A 14,770-nucleotide genomic window follows, 5' to 3' on the forward strand; every position below is an offset into this window, starting at 1 on the left:
CCTAATTCAGATACGTATACCTTTATTATTCCAATTGGTTTAAAGCGAGTCCATTACTCGGATTATGAGATTGGTGACGGCGGTTGTTTCAAATTCATGGCGCATCGAGTGGCCACGTGGGCAAATAACGTGCCGCGTTCTCTGCCGTTAATGGGAAACGATGTCTGGCTGCCAGTCACTGTCTCGACGATCGAGCCCTGGCCCCGTAATGCGAATTTCCTTTGCCGTGGCACGATCGAATCTGCTTATTCTCGCGAGCAGAATAATGTAATGCTGGCGAAGCGTGGTTTCTCTCGCCAGCGCCGACTAGACGGAATATCGCAAAGCTGTTGAATTCGAACGTCGCCGCTGCGTACATCGGCTTCACGACTCACCCACTCACGGCCATCAGTTCTATATACATGTCTATTTATGTTCGCGTGAACACACCATCGCACACACCAGTTCGCATACCGTTGTCTGTCTATCTATCGATGTGTATCCATCCACCCCAGGCCGCGTGTCCGAAACTTGCAACGAGTTTCCGCTTAAAATAGCCTTGGGGGATGCTTCCCAGCAGCTCGTTCGCCACGATATTATACGAGAGGCAAAGGCCAGCGAGCGATAAGACAGGTGGAGGTCGGAACTTCTGCCTCATCTTTAACCCCGTCGATCTTAAGCTACTGGCAATATTGATTCTTCTAACAAACGAATTAATTAATCTTCGAAAGCTGCAAGACAACGCTTCGATCGATCCGCGTAACTTTACAAGCGGACTACGAATGTCTCTCAGCCGACGACCGGTTCGTCGAACTTTCTTAAAGCCCTCGCTCGACGCCTGTCCCGTCGACAGACCTGGGCGATTAGCGAAGCACAGATGAAGTCGTTAACTCGAGTATGTACCCACTTGAATCGATTGGAGAGAGCAACGTGGAAAATTGGAGAGGAATGAAAATTGAACGGATACGTAGGATCACGTCGAACCAACCTTCCTCGCGGGGTGACATTCTACGGGGTTGAAAAACCTTCTCGTAAAACGCCAGAAACTTACAAAAAGATATTCCAGGCAACGAAATCGTCTGCTTGACCTTCTTTCAGCGCGTTAACAAGATAGAGCCTCGAACGTTCCCTTGCTCGTAGGATTCGTTTGTCCCATCCTGCTTCGATACTCCATTCGAAATCGACGCAATTCACAGAAATAAATCGATAGAATTCTGTAGCTTACTTAAGGGTTTAAGAGTTTAGTATCGGTACACTAGACCATCGTTGAGTACAGAGTCGGGTAATCGCGTTGGCTCTGTCGTAGAAGATCGCTGCTATACGACGAACAACGTCGTGTAATTTGCCTCGTTAACCAGCGGGTCGTTTTTCGTTAGTAGAAAACTAGCATCGGAGTTACCTGTTCGTAGGTAACAGGTTGTTTTAATGCAACCGCAACGTTGAAACAAGAGGGGCTGGCATAACGGATCGTGCGTATATCTATCGGCCACGGGTCGAAGGGGTTGGTTGTTGGTTATCGTTGTCGAAACCAGAGTGGTGTTCTAGGCTACGCCGTTCGGTATACCGGCCAGCTGTTAACCGAATGTATTGCGATCAATTTGTGAACATTCGGGATAAACGGGCAAAGCAAAGAGGTTGTTAACGCCGACAAGAAGAGCTCAATTGTTCCGCGCAAATTGCTATCAAAATGTTTCCTTCGTAAGGTACATTTTCACGCTATGATGTTTCGGTACAGTTACGAGCCGAATAATGGACCACCGTAAAAACATTAATCATCCTAATACATCAGATAGTCGCCATTATTTTATTTTCTTCCCTGTTTTCTTCTTTACTGAGTTTTACTATATGCAGATCGCTTGCCCTAACTTCTTCTTTCTCCTCTTACAAATTTCATTTATCATATTTCACATATAGAATTATTTATCTCGATTTTTAAGTCCTCTCTACCTTGTCTACATTCGATCAACCACCATGTAGCAGACACAGCAGTTCAATCAAAAAGTTTGAGGGTTTGTTCGTTAAAAAGAAACGATAGCTCTTACAACGATTCTACACGATGATAGAATACCGTAACTTTTCAGAAATAAATAACCATCGACGGTGTGAAGAAACTGAAACCACAAAAAGATGAAGCAGATCACGGCAAGAAAAGACGAAACAGATCGAAAATGAGAAGAAAATTAAGACCTGAAGTCGAAAGGCGAAAAAGGAAAGTAAAGTTCGAGGCGCACCACTACTCGTGCCTTTCTGTTATCGAAGATACACACGCTAAGGCCCAATTCTAACTATTCCTCATCTACAGAACCAGGCTAGTAACCTAGCAACACCCTCGATACCACTTCAACCTGTTCGCCCAACACCTTGAGTTTCAATCCACCTTATCTTTGCTATCTACCTTACGCCTTACGTTGCTCGGCCAACTCGAATTCGGCTAAGAAGTCTCTCACACAAGAACACCAAAACAAAGAGGGGCACTCCGAAGACCAAGCTTTTGTTCGTCGGCCAATCCTTTACACGACCAATAAAATTTTAACTCAGTATCTTACTTTTACAAGTGATTTTGTTTGTTGATGTTAAAATAATCCAATAGCGAGAAATTAGTACAATCGAAATAAACGATAGATTAGATTTGTGAATTCTTTTGTTGAAAATTGCTACGAAAATTGAATGAAGATTAAAGAACGCTAATTTATTTCATGTTTTACAAGTGAACAAAATTTAGAGTAAATAGTAAATAGTCTATTGTTAAGTAATAGACATAACAAAATAAGAATGGAATAATAATCTTTTATTGAAAGAAATAACAAAAACTAATTGTAAATTTAGGATATTAGTTATAGAATAATTCGATTACAACGTACGTAATTCGACTTGCGTGTGATACATTTTAAAATACATAGGAACACATAATCCAAACTATCCAATTTCCAAGAAATTAACGCGATCTATTTCAATATACAAACACTTTTTATGCAAGTGTAATTAAATTTTGGTGAAAGTGGTAAGATCTAAAGACAAACGGATGCAGCAGTTTGTTAGAAAACGGTGTCACGGGATGAATTGCACGTTTGCTATATCTGCGAGTAGACAAAGCAATTGAAACATTTAATTGAAATGTCGGGGAAATGTTCTACCAATCTTCGACGGCGAAACTTTGAACAGTTCCTACACACTCTATGTACTAGGAATTCGCGAGAAGTTGCGGTTATTTGGAAGTTAGGGAAATTTACGAACTAAAAGGTTTCTTGCCACGCGTTCGCAACAAACTTCGAAGGAAGACGTACTCCGTAACCGTATCGTTCAACCGAGGGAAGAACTTTATAAACATTATCGCTTCCGATAATGTGTTCTAGCTGACAGCGAACCTACTTAGCAAATCTCTATCCTGTCTATCGACAAAACCTCATCTTAAACTCACCAGGAACCCTTTTAGTAAATAAGCGATTAAAAACGATAATTAAAATGTATACAACGTATACCATCTAATATCGAAGGATAAAATTTCTCTTTTCTTCTTAATGATATGAGAAAACGTTGTAGACCGAAAATAATTTTTATAAAGGAGCAAAAAGTTTTTTCTCGATGTACTTTCATCGTATATGAAAAGAGAAACGTTAATAAGATTAAGAATTATAACCTCAAAAATCAAAGATTAAAACACTAAAGAAGAAGGAACAATATCATAAAATGTTAGAAAAACAATTTTTTGTTACGATATTTGCTTTACTTTTTTATTTGTAATATTTGTTACAATACATATATATACATATTTTATTGTACGTATTTTATATTTATATTACATATAAATTGTAGGTTATAGATCAATTTTCTTATATCTCATCTTATATCCCATCTTATATATACATATATATAGAAATTTTACTTTTTTATCTATGTAATAAAATATGGAGAAAATTCGGTGAAACACGTGTGAGTTACAGGAAAGATACTAACGATCGTCTAACGCCGCGAACAGTTTGCGATGTAAGTCATGACGGTTCTCGCGGTTTATTATAATGAGGCGGGCAGGGTAGCTTTACACGGTTCTCTGGCACTGAGCCTAGCAATAGAACTACTTTTCGTTTTGCGCCACTCTGTATTCCCCTCTCCCTAATCTTCGTCTTTGTTGCACACAGTCTGTACAGTGCGTACGAAATACATAAGTCGAAGTTAGTCTTTAACGATATCCTTATTTCGAAGTTAACAATGCGAAAGTTTGCTTCAAGCTCAGTAGAAAATTTTAAGGGTATTCTTAAGCAAACAACTAACGGAAGCCAAACGAAATCCAAAAGAAAGTTATCCCTGTACCGTATACTGAACGCAAGTAGTCACCAAGTAAAACGTTATCATATTGTTTGAAATACGATGTCTTCCTTTACATTTTTCGAGCCACGGCGGATATAACGGAGTCTCGGTTTTCTTTTCATTCTCGATAGAAAACATTGGAATGGAGCGTATCAATGTTGGAAATAGCAATGGCGGCGTAGCAGACAGAAATAAAAATAAGGTTATCTGCAATGGCTACAAAAAGTATTTCCACATACCTTTGTTTTCCAATAAAGCATCAATGCAATAATAAATATAGTGCTGTGCAAATACTTTTTGTCATCACTGTATATAAGGTTGTGTTAATCTTCAGAGAATATAACTCCTTCTGTATATGTTTTCGACCCATTGATCTAACGAGCACAAATTTTACAGTGTATAAAATATGCTATATGGACAGATGTTGAAAGACGTTTAGAACGCTAAATATATATGTATAAGAAACAAAAAAAATTCCTACAAACAGGTAATATAGTTGTTTGTAACGAGGTTACGATTGAAGATTAATGTCCATAAAATATCGCTTTCCAACCGTAACTTCGTTGAATTAAATTCCGTTCAACAACTACGCTCCAAGTAACAAAGAAACGCAGAGAACGAAAGTTCCATAACTCGTACATTATTCGTAACATACCTAAGAAGTACAAACATGGAGAACCTGTTGCTTGTTGTAAGATGATCAAAGCCAACGTTAAGAGTCCCCATGGATCGCAAGCTCTTCCATAATCACGGTTCGTCACATTTTGTCATAAATACGTAACCAGTAATCCACTTTCACACTACGATACTCCTGACCGAGATCCGATTTTCGAAATAGAGATTCTCAAGATACGACGCGAACACGAAACACTGATATATACATGACACTTGCTACAAAATAGAAATTCCGTCATTTGTGCCACCAATATGATGTGACTCTTAGAATCGCAAATATCGTCGTCATTATTGAGATAAGCGCTCGAAACAATTTATTGTAACGCTTCGTATCGTTTGAGAGAAAATAACGCGCGATATATTCCGGTTTAACGATAATACGTAAAAATATACGTGACGAGAAATACGGAGCGAGAATCCGGTAAATGAAAACATATCGACTCACGGTGTGTAACTGGGTGGCGCTGGCGACGCGCAATATGTATTGAAATTCGATACGTCGTCTATCGATCACGCGATTTCGATCGTTTAGAACCTAAAAATGCCGCGTAAATGACGAGGCACAAAATATTCCGCGTAGCTCATTAATCTCCGTACGTTCGCGCTGGAATGTATATTAATAAATCATCCTCTTTACATAACTGCCAGTAAAATTCCGGCATTAATAATTACGAGTACTTTATACATTGTTATTCTACCGTGTTTTAAATCGGCAATACATGGAAATATTCCAGTAGAAAAACTAGAAGGGTAGTTAATTACTAGTCTCGAAAAATGTGACTTATCATGATTAGCTAATAACCGTATAATTTCCGTAGGAACGGAAACGAAACGACACCTGGTTTGAATCGGATAAAATTTCGGACAGACAACGAGGGTTCGTTACCGCATGGGATTCGTATTTGGCGCAGGGTAATATCGTGACAATTTAAGGGGCGAGCGATTCCAAACGAATCCAATGTGGCACATTAATTAAACTTAAACTTAACTCGCTATTCGGTTGGAACGTACAGCTGCCAAAAGTATTACGAGAACTCTGACCGAGCAATCTAAATGCCCGCTGCCGTACAGGGAAAGCTTGATGCGCACAGACAGTAACTCAAATAGTATTAGTATTATACTAACACTCGCAAGTACTGCACAAGTATATGAACGTATACGTATATGTGTATACGGGTAGGTGTATGTACACGTACGCGAGAGTACGGTTCACGCATTATAGGTAGTGAACACTTGAGTTATAAGATTGCCATGGACACTTGCCAGGGTAATATCAAACTTCGAAGCTCCACCCACAACCATCCATGCGGTAGACGGACGCGTCTACATGTACACGTGTTATATGCACATGCATGTGCAAGACATACTCGTTGATCGTGATGGTAAGCTTCGTTATCACGCACGCCCACGTGTGAGCCTGATGCGTCGTGGCTTAACTCCTTTATGCTCCCCAACCTATCTCTCCCTCTCTTGGCTCCCTTCGCTACTACCTAGTCTCCCCATCAACACACTATCCTAATTATACGCTATTGATGACACGAATTAACGAACGGCCTTCCAAATAATTTATTATTATAGCAGACGATGCGTTTGCGTTTATTGGATACATGTTAGCATTTCATCGAACTGATTATGTAATATGTATAATTACATGGAAATGTACAAAATTAATAAAAACACATTGTATATTCTATAAACTTCAGACATTTAACGAAATTTAGAATTGTATCGAATCAAGGCTTCATCAAACTAAAATAACTTACTATTGACGACTAAATATGACATTAATTTCAATTAATATGAGGTTTAGTAATTGAAAATCTTTTTGCTAGTAACACATATCTAACGCAGCAATTCGTATCATTCGAATATCTGTAGGCTAAAACTCGAACTAAGTATCAGCAGATCCCTCGAAAGAATTTGTATTTTAGCAATTACTCAAGGACTCGTCGAGTCAGACCTTCAGCCGAAGAGTCTGATTTCTCGTAATTCTCAAGTAGTCACCTCACGAAGAACGTCCCTTCCCCGGTGAAGCGTAAATGAGATTGGAAGGAGGAAAAGGGCCGCCGAAGGAAACGCGTGATTACGATAATTCAATCGAGGATCTTCGTCGTGCTGTCGCATCGACAACAGGCACAGAAAGCCTCGTCGTCGATCTAAGGGGTGAACCTTAAAGGATAGTTTGCTTATTCCGGTCACAATGTGAGTCACCGTCGACTCCGTTCATCCCTCCTGCGTAGCTGCAACCATCGACGTGCTGACGCTAATGCATATTCAATGTTACACCCATGCCCGGAATATCCAGAACGACGTGCCGGCTGCTCCCTGGGAGACCCTACAGTTACATTCTTGTTTACGAGATGACTTTTCAAATGCTGTAATACCTCTAATACCTCTAATATCTCGGCTTTATTCGTGTACCTTCCTGTTTCGAGAGCTTACCGGTAAACGTAAACATCTTCCTAATAAATGACAAGATTCTTCAAATCATGTTGTAGAATAATATTTATCGCTTTATCAATTTTATTTTTTTTCTCAACATTTTCATTTTTATTATTCCACTCTTATTTACGATTGTTCTGGCTCTTATCGTGCACACAAAAGATTCCATGGCAATTTTTCAATAGTATTACGTCCATGGGTCGGGTGATCGATTTCACCGAGCTGGATAAAACCATTCCTCAGCACATATTCTTTCACACGTACGTGCGTATACCTAGAATCCGGCTGCTTATACGCGGAACTCCTTAATATTTCTCGGCGGTCTCGCAGCGTGCCATATGAATTTTGTGCGAGCCCGATCCAAAGGAATAATAAGTTTCTATTCCAGCTTGTTCCGTGGAATTTCACGTCCGTGTTTCTACGGAATTGCACGCCCTACACCATCTCGTCCCGTTTCCCCAGCATTTGTCGTATTTTCCCAACGTTTTATATTTCCCACGGTTGAATTACTTTTCAGAATCGAGCTCATTTTTCCATCGAAGAAACGTTTTACACGCGATCGTATTCATCTCGCCTTTTTCCCCCGACGCATAACATCAACTCTATCTCCACATACGGATCTATCCGATGTATGCTCATCCTCGCAAAATTTCATCCACGATTCCTAGCCTACCACGACGCGACTTGGTATCGGCAGGATGAATAGCGCAAATATCATGAACAGATAAATAAGAATCGCAATAAAGTTCCAGAATGGAGGAGGTGTAGGGCCATTAACATCAACGTAGTTGCATCGTTAAATCGTAACTCGTGCCAAAACCTCTCCACCAACAATCGTGCTCGGTCAATACGTACATTAATATTCCATTCTTAAAGAAGAAAAACATATTTTACTAGGTACTAATTAAAACGAACATTTCCACTCTAGTTATATCTGATTGAAATACTAAGATACTTTACTGAGATATTAAATGTTTCGGAATGAAATACTCTTCTTATACCCGTAATTCGAATCTCGAGATACAGCTAAAAGAACGAGAAAAGTATTTCAGGGAAAGAGTTTCAAACTCGATGTTATCGGGGATACTTTAGATGATGATCAATTCATTTGCTATCGCGTGCCTATAAGACATTCGAAAATTAAATGTAACTATATCTAAATGGAGAATCATCGCAAATCCCAGTTACGCTAAGGGCGGTTTGATCCTACGGCAGTGGCTCCATCACCCCGGAGAAAACCGACCCTTCCTTTTCCTTCGGATTGTTTCTCCGGTGGCTGGGTTATGTGCTTTAGGATAACGTTCCACGATCACGCGATGACTCTCCACCTTTTAACCCAGCAGCTAAGTACGTTTTAGTTACCCCACGGTGAAAGCTACTCTTCCTTCTCTCATTCTCTCGTTTCGACCCTCTCCTTCTCCCTGTATCCTAATACCTTCGGCTCGTACATCTTCATTCGCTCCGCCGTTTCTTAAACACTTAGATTTTATCACCGAGTGCAACGTGTTCCAACAGCGAAACATCATTCGTGAAACGTTGGTCTAGCATCAAGCGAGGAACATTTCATTTCGTATATCAAACGGAATCGCCGAATATCACGTAACGTTTCAGTCGAATTAAACATTAGATGCAAGATGAGATTATTTCAATTCTTTTAGACCGAATGTTGTTTAATCTTGCCAAAAAAAAGTCCTCTTGAAGATCCCTTCGTAGTATTCTATTATTTGGTATTCTAATCTACGAAACAGTTTTCATTAAAACGGAATTACAATCAAAAATCGCGTTGTCATGCTCGCATCTCTCTAGAGAGTAGAACAACGTCGACAGCATCCCAGGCAAGCCGATATCTTTGACCTATAAATTATAATATGTAAATCGCGAGAGAGCAGAAACATCGAGGGGTCTCGGTGCGCGCGTTCGCGGTGGTAGATAGGTGGTCTGGCAATTACAGAGGCTTACTGTACATACAAATTGCTAGATACTCCCCGCTCTTCCGCCATTTCTCTCCGTCTCTCGCCTCGTCTCTTTCTCGTCGGTACCATTTACCATCCTCCTTCACGGTAGCAACGAAGGACAAACCCCCTGTGCAGAAGCCACGCAGGAGACGCAGTTATATGAAAGCAGCCACTAGAAGGGTATTACCAAAGTAAGAAGTCAGCTTGATGGCTTTGGTCGTAACTTGGTTTTTCGCTCCTATTCCTCTTCTCCTAATTCTCTTCTCTATAAACCTTTGTAGAGTATCCTTACCGTCGGAGGACCTCGCTGTCTTCTCCATAAACCTCTGTTAGAAAGCGCTTTAAAACGACACATTGGTAAACGCCGCGCATTTGCTTTCCCCTGCCAACTAAGAGGATTTGTTTTACGCGGTGAAACATAGCCGCCCGGAAGTACCTATTTCTTCAAACTTATAACCCTCGATAGAGGTCCGACAAGAGCGTGCAAACGACAGTCCGAGTTTCAAGTGTTCGTGCGTTCCACAGAGTAGGTAAGTAAAATAGACGTGGACACCTCGTTGGGATTCGGGTCAGCGGCGTGCAGTTGTTCCTGTTCTTTTGGCTAGCTACGGAGGCGAGACGAAGCCCAAAGCTTGGGAAGAGAAACTAACGGGACAAGGAGACAGCTGCAGAGGGTGAGGAGGTGGATGCCGGACAAATTATCCACCTTCCTCATCCCTTCTCAGCTTTCCAAACCATCCAGCTATCCAGCCATCCTGTAGGACTCCTACCCCGAAAACCCCACGCCCTAATAGTTGCCTATGGGGACGCGATGGGACTCCCGATGGACTGGACGAAATCTCGTGCATTGTGCAATCCAGCCTTTCTTCCCTTCGCCCCTCCCTGTCCACCTCTCTTCTCTCTACCTTCCCTCTCATCCTACCCGATTCCAAGGAGGGGAAGAGTATATTCCTTCCAATTTGCCAGGGTTGTGCATTCGACGGCAGATCGAAAGATATTGGGGGAAGGAATTTCCTTCCTCTTCTCTCCTTTCGCTTCTTTCTTCCTTCTTCCCCGTCTTCCCTGCTTCGTTCTTCTTAAACGTTCTATTCTATTTTTCCTTCCACGCCAATGAGCGCGAGGCTGATTTCTTATGGCCGTACACACAGGTGAATCGTTATTACCACCAGCGAACTCTTATTCCCTTAGTCTCAAACGAACCTTGGTAAACACAATGCTCTTAATGAGCCGAGTGGCTTCCTTAATTCCTAATAGCGTTCGTTTTTAAAAGAATTCGCTTTTAAAAGCGAATAGCCGTGGATAGAATCGTCGAGGACAGAAGATTGCGATCTTATCGGGTTTCTTATCTTCCCTGCTTTGTATGAGGCTAGGAAACAGTAGGTCGTGAGCAAAAAGGAAACAGACTTGCTGGCTGTGCTCGACGTAAACGATTTTCTTTATAGGTCGAATTAAGGCAAGTTTACGCGTCATGTGACAAAATCCCATTTTACGACAGGAGCTGACTCCCGTAAACCTGCTGTTGGTCAAATAATTCCTCGTGATATTGTAGTAGTAACCCTATAGAAGCACGATTTAGTGCGCGGATACACGCGTGACGTGATATCATTACCATACGCATAATTTTTATATTAGCCCGCGGCAGGATTATCGTTTTGTCCTGGAACGGCCATGTAACCGCGTAATAAAACCCCAGTTTCATGAATACGCGTGACATGAACCTGCGCCGGTGCCGCTTCTCCGCGAGACAATTTTATACGAGCCACGATTCGCTATTTACTCCGGCGATCCGCTTTATAACTTTAATGCCTGGCGATTGAAATTAAAATTACTCGTAATCGGACGATCACGCTTGGAGCGAGCGCGATAAGATCCAAGAGGTAGAACGGCTGGCTCGGGGGAAAACTTGCCAGTGGTGTACGAGTAAAGGCGTGGGTATCAAAAGAGATACAGAGAATGGGAAGAGGGCTGTGGACAAGAACGACCACGTCGTCCAAAACTCCACCGATGAAGCCAGGGAAATACAACGCGGGGACGATTGTAGAGCAGGCAACAAGAGGGATCATTTGAGGAAGATGTAACACGAGACCGTCTACTCGCTACGGCTCATAAAACTGCGCGTTTTATGCTGATGGCGCGCGTCTCGGAGACATTGGCACGAAGAAAAGCAGCGAAAGAGAGGAAGAGAGAACGGAAAGGGAGTAGATCTGGCCAAAGAAAAGTACTACAACAGCTAAGGTTGCCGCGCTAGCGTCGATCGAGGGGTGGCCAAGCAAGCGCGACCGACCAAGTGAAAAAACGATGTAGGCCGATGCTGCTCGTTCTCTTGAGATTATTTTGGCATGGGAGCCAAATGCGAACGGCAGGTACGTTATCCACGCGAGATTTTCTCCGTTTCCGCCATGACGAGAGAGAAAGAGCGAAACGATTCGATCGTTCCCTGATCGGTAGCCGATGTTCCTTGTGCGCTCGATTATGCTGGAACCGGTCGAAAGGGAAATACGTAGCTACGTGCCGTTGGATAGCGTCGTTTGGCTGGCAGCGAGCTTGCAATTTTAAAGCGGCTCGACCCTTTAAAAATCTCTTCTCTCGGCTCTGACGCTGGAAACGTCCGACCATGCACAACCACGAACTACTTACAGCCACTTTACCGTGGGAAATCGATAACGGATTCGCCGTTGCGCAAATTATCAGACTCGGTGAAATATTACACCGGTAGAAGGGACCGTATACACTGTGAAGGAAGACATCGACGGTGATGTTACGTGGCTTTCCCCCCGCCCCTTCCCCCACAAACCACATAATCACAAAGCGAAATTAATCATTTTAACGAGCCGCAACGGCACCCTAAGAAAAGGTGCTTTAATATCGCGCAGTCATCTCGCAGTCCTCGACGTTCAACGCGTTACGTTCTTATTTGGCAATGCGTTTTATTCCGCGCGTTGGCAAAAAGAAACAGGATTTCGCGGGGCTTTATTTCGGCCGTGGAAGTTAATTGCGATGTACCTGCGCACGGTGGAGGCATCAAAATACAAAAAGCAGAGCACCACAGTCCTAGCCGGGGCTAGGAAGAAATTAAGTGGATTAGTAGCTTAATGGCGAGATGGTGGTAAACTGAAATAAATATGGTGCTTACCTGAGAACTGGCTGAATGTAATTATCCGGTTAAGCACTTAGTAATTTCCAACAAGAGAAAAGAATGTGTAGGCATATGTACGTATATACACGTATAGAGTGTCTCAATAAATCCCTAATAAATTTATGCAACGTACTCTAAAGGATAGGTAGAAAAAGGTAGAAAATGACCTATTAAGAGCTATTCGAAGTATTCAGTCGCAATTATAAGTTAAGCTGTGCGACGTTCCTCGATTTCGTAGCTCCGTGTAGTCGATGATAATTAACCGTTAATCGTGATAATAATAATTGACGCTGAAGATAATAATTTGTTTATCACCAAGCAACTATCGAGACATCCAGTATACACATACTATATACATAGAGGTATGGGTAGAAGAAAAAGGAAGCAGAAAGGGGAAAAAGTTAAAAGTTATCGAGTATCTGAATCTCGTTACAGACCAATACGGATACTCCTAGGCAATTATTTTTTATCCTCTCTTTCTGGCTGATTCCCTTTCCGAATACAATTGAATACGATCGCCGGCGGGAAAAGTAAATTCGCGATAGGGAAAGGAAATGAGCAGCAGAAGAGGCTCGCGAACCGAAACCGAGGAGGGCACAAAAGAAACGAGGGTGAGCCGTTAAAAGTTGAAAACGCGTTTGCGCGCAACTGTTTCATTGTAATAGCCGAAGTTCTTGGTCGCTTCGCGTTACCTTTATTATTTTATATTTCGTGGCACCACGGCACGGACAGATAACAGAAATTATACGCGCGTTTTCAAAGTGAAACAACCGTTAGCGGAGCAACACGAAACTTTAATTCGCGACGATACCGACTCGCGAAGATGAAATCGAGCGAATATCTTCAGTCGGGGTACCTAATTTCAAAGGGATTCATGTTCCAGCCTAATTTCTTCGACCGGACAAAGATACGAATCCACCGTCTGGCATCGAGAAATTCCGAAAATTTCGCGGCAAGTATCCCCCGACTCTCGGGAAATTAAGCCACTAATGAGACCAGTCACAAATGAATCGACGTTGAGCCTTCCGTTCCGCCTATAATTACTTCTTTTAGTCCAGTTACCGTCTTTTTTAAAACTTGGAACTCGTTAAGGTAATGCTGCCTGCCACAGCACAGCGAATTGTTACCGAGAAATAGTTCCACTCTTGGAGAATTATTTATGCGGCCACGACGTTATCGAGTTGAATATTTACGAGCTGAAATGCTGAGATTAATTGGAACATCAATTAATAAATTACATCGATATTCAGCAATGCTCAACACATCTATTCAAATTTAGATGTAAATTTCAGGCGAAATGTTTAATTGGATATAAATCAATCGACGTAGGACGTTAAACGATATAGAATTATATTAACATACAGAACCAGGATTCTCTTTGTCTTTTCTTCATTGCGCGTGTTCTTCTAATTTTATGCTTTGATATTTTATATTTAGAATTGTATCGATATATATAACATTTAATATAATTTACCATTTCTTGGGGATTTATACATATGGGTGATACAGAATTGCGTATTAGCAACGTCATCGAACGTCAACCATACGCGTTTCTACCAGTTGGTTAGGCGGTCACGTTGCTACTCCTCCGACATCCACCTAACACGCACAAGTGCGTTCGACGCACGTGTTACGGACTGGCCGCGAGGTACACGCATGCACGATCGTATATAATATAGTGGATCTGCGTCCTCTGTAACGTAATCAGGGCTGACACAATTAATCACTGGACCATCCAACCCTGCCGAACCATTAGCGATCGAGACACTTGGTTTCACAGGGGGCATGGGTTACGCATCTCCATGCCTGAAAATGCATTGTATTGGTATGCAAAATACAGATACATAGTGGTACAGACGACACACAAATGCACTTACGCTAACATTATGGCAAAAAAACGAAAGAAAAATGAGGAACAAATTAACAAGTTAAGAATCAGTTGGAAATATAAACCGACGAAATACGTTTAAATTTCTGATTTATTGAAAATACATTAGACGAATTCGTTGGAGTTTATAAGAATCTTTCGTTATTTTATACAAATATCATGTACAAAGGTTCTTCCCTTCTGATATATATGAAAAGCAGCCACGTGACTCATCGAAAGTCCACGAACTTCCTCGCCTACAATTAACGTCTGACTGGCTCGAAATTTTCGAGCCGCAACATCGATTGCTCCCTAACCGGAGGAGCGATGCTCGTTAGACCGTTTTCGTCGAATTTCACCGCGCAATGCGGGCCCGTGATTAATTGGCGGCATTGTTTCTCGTTAGTTTAT

At 41.8% G+C, this 14,770-nt stretch overlaps 1 long non-coding RNA gene across 4 annotated transcripts in view; it reads right to left on the reverse strand.

Annotated features, from left to right (window-relative positions):
* Positions 1 to 6,063, reverse strand: part of LOC126916916 (uncharacterized) — a 206,796-nt gene extending 200,733 nt beyond the window's left edge. For 2 of the 4 annotated variants that reach the window (XR_007710823.1, XR_007710820.1), the window contains exon 1: positions 4,940 to 6,063. This is a non-coding gene — a long non-coding RNA (uncharacterized LOC126916916). The remainder of the gene's footprint in view (positions 1 to 4,939) is intronic. The other 2 variants (XR_007710822.1, XR_007710819.1) reach the window with 2 other exon arrangements.
* Positions 6,064 to 14,770: the final 8,707 nt, after the last annotated feature.

The sequence above is a fragment of the Bombus affinis genome, chromosome 1, assembly GCF_024516045.1.
Source record: "Bombus affinis isolate iyBomAffi1 chromosome 1, iyBomAffi1.2, whole genome shotgun sequence".
Lineage (NCBI taxonomy): Eukaryota > Metazoa > Arthropoda > Insecta > Hymenoptera > Apidae > Bombus > Bombus affinis.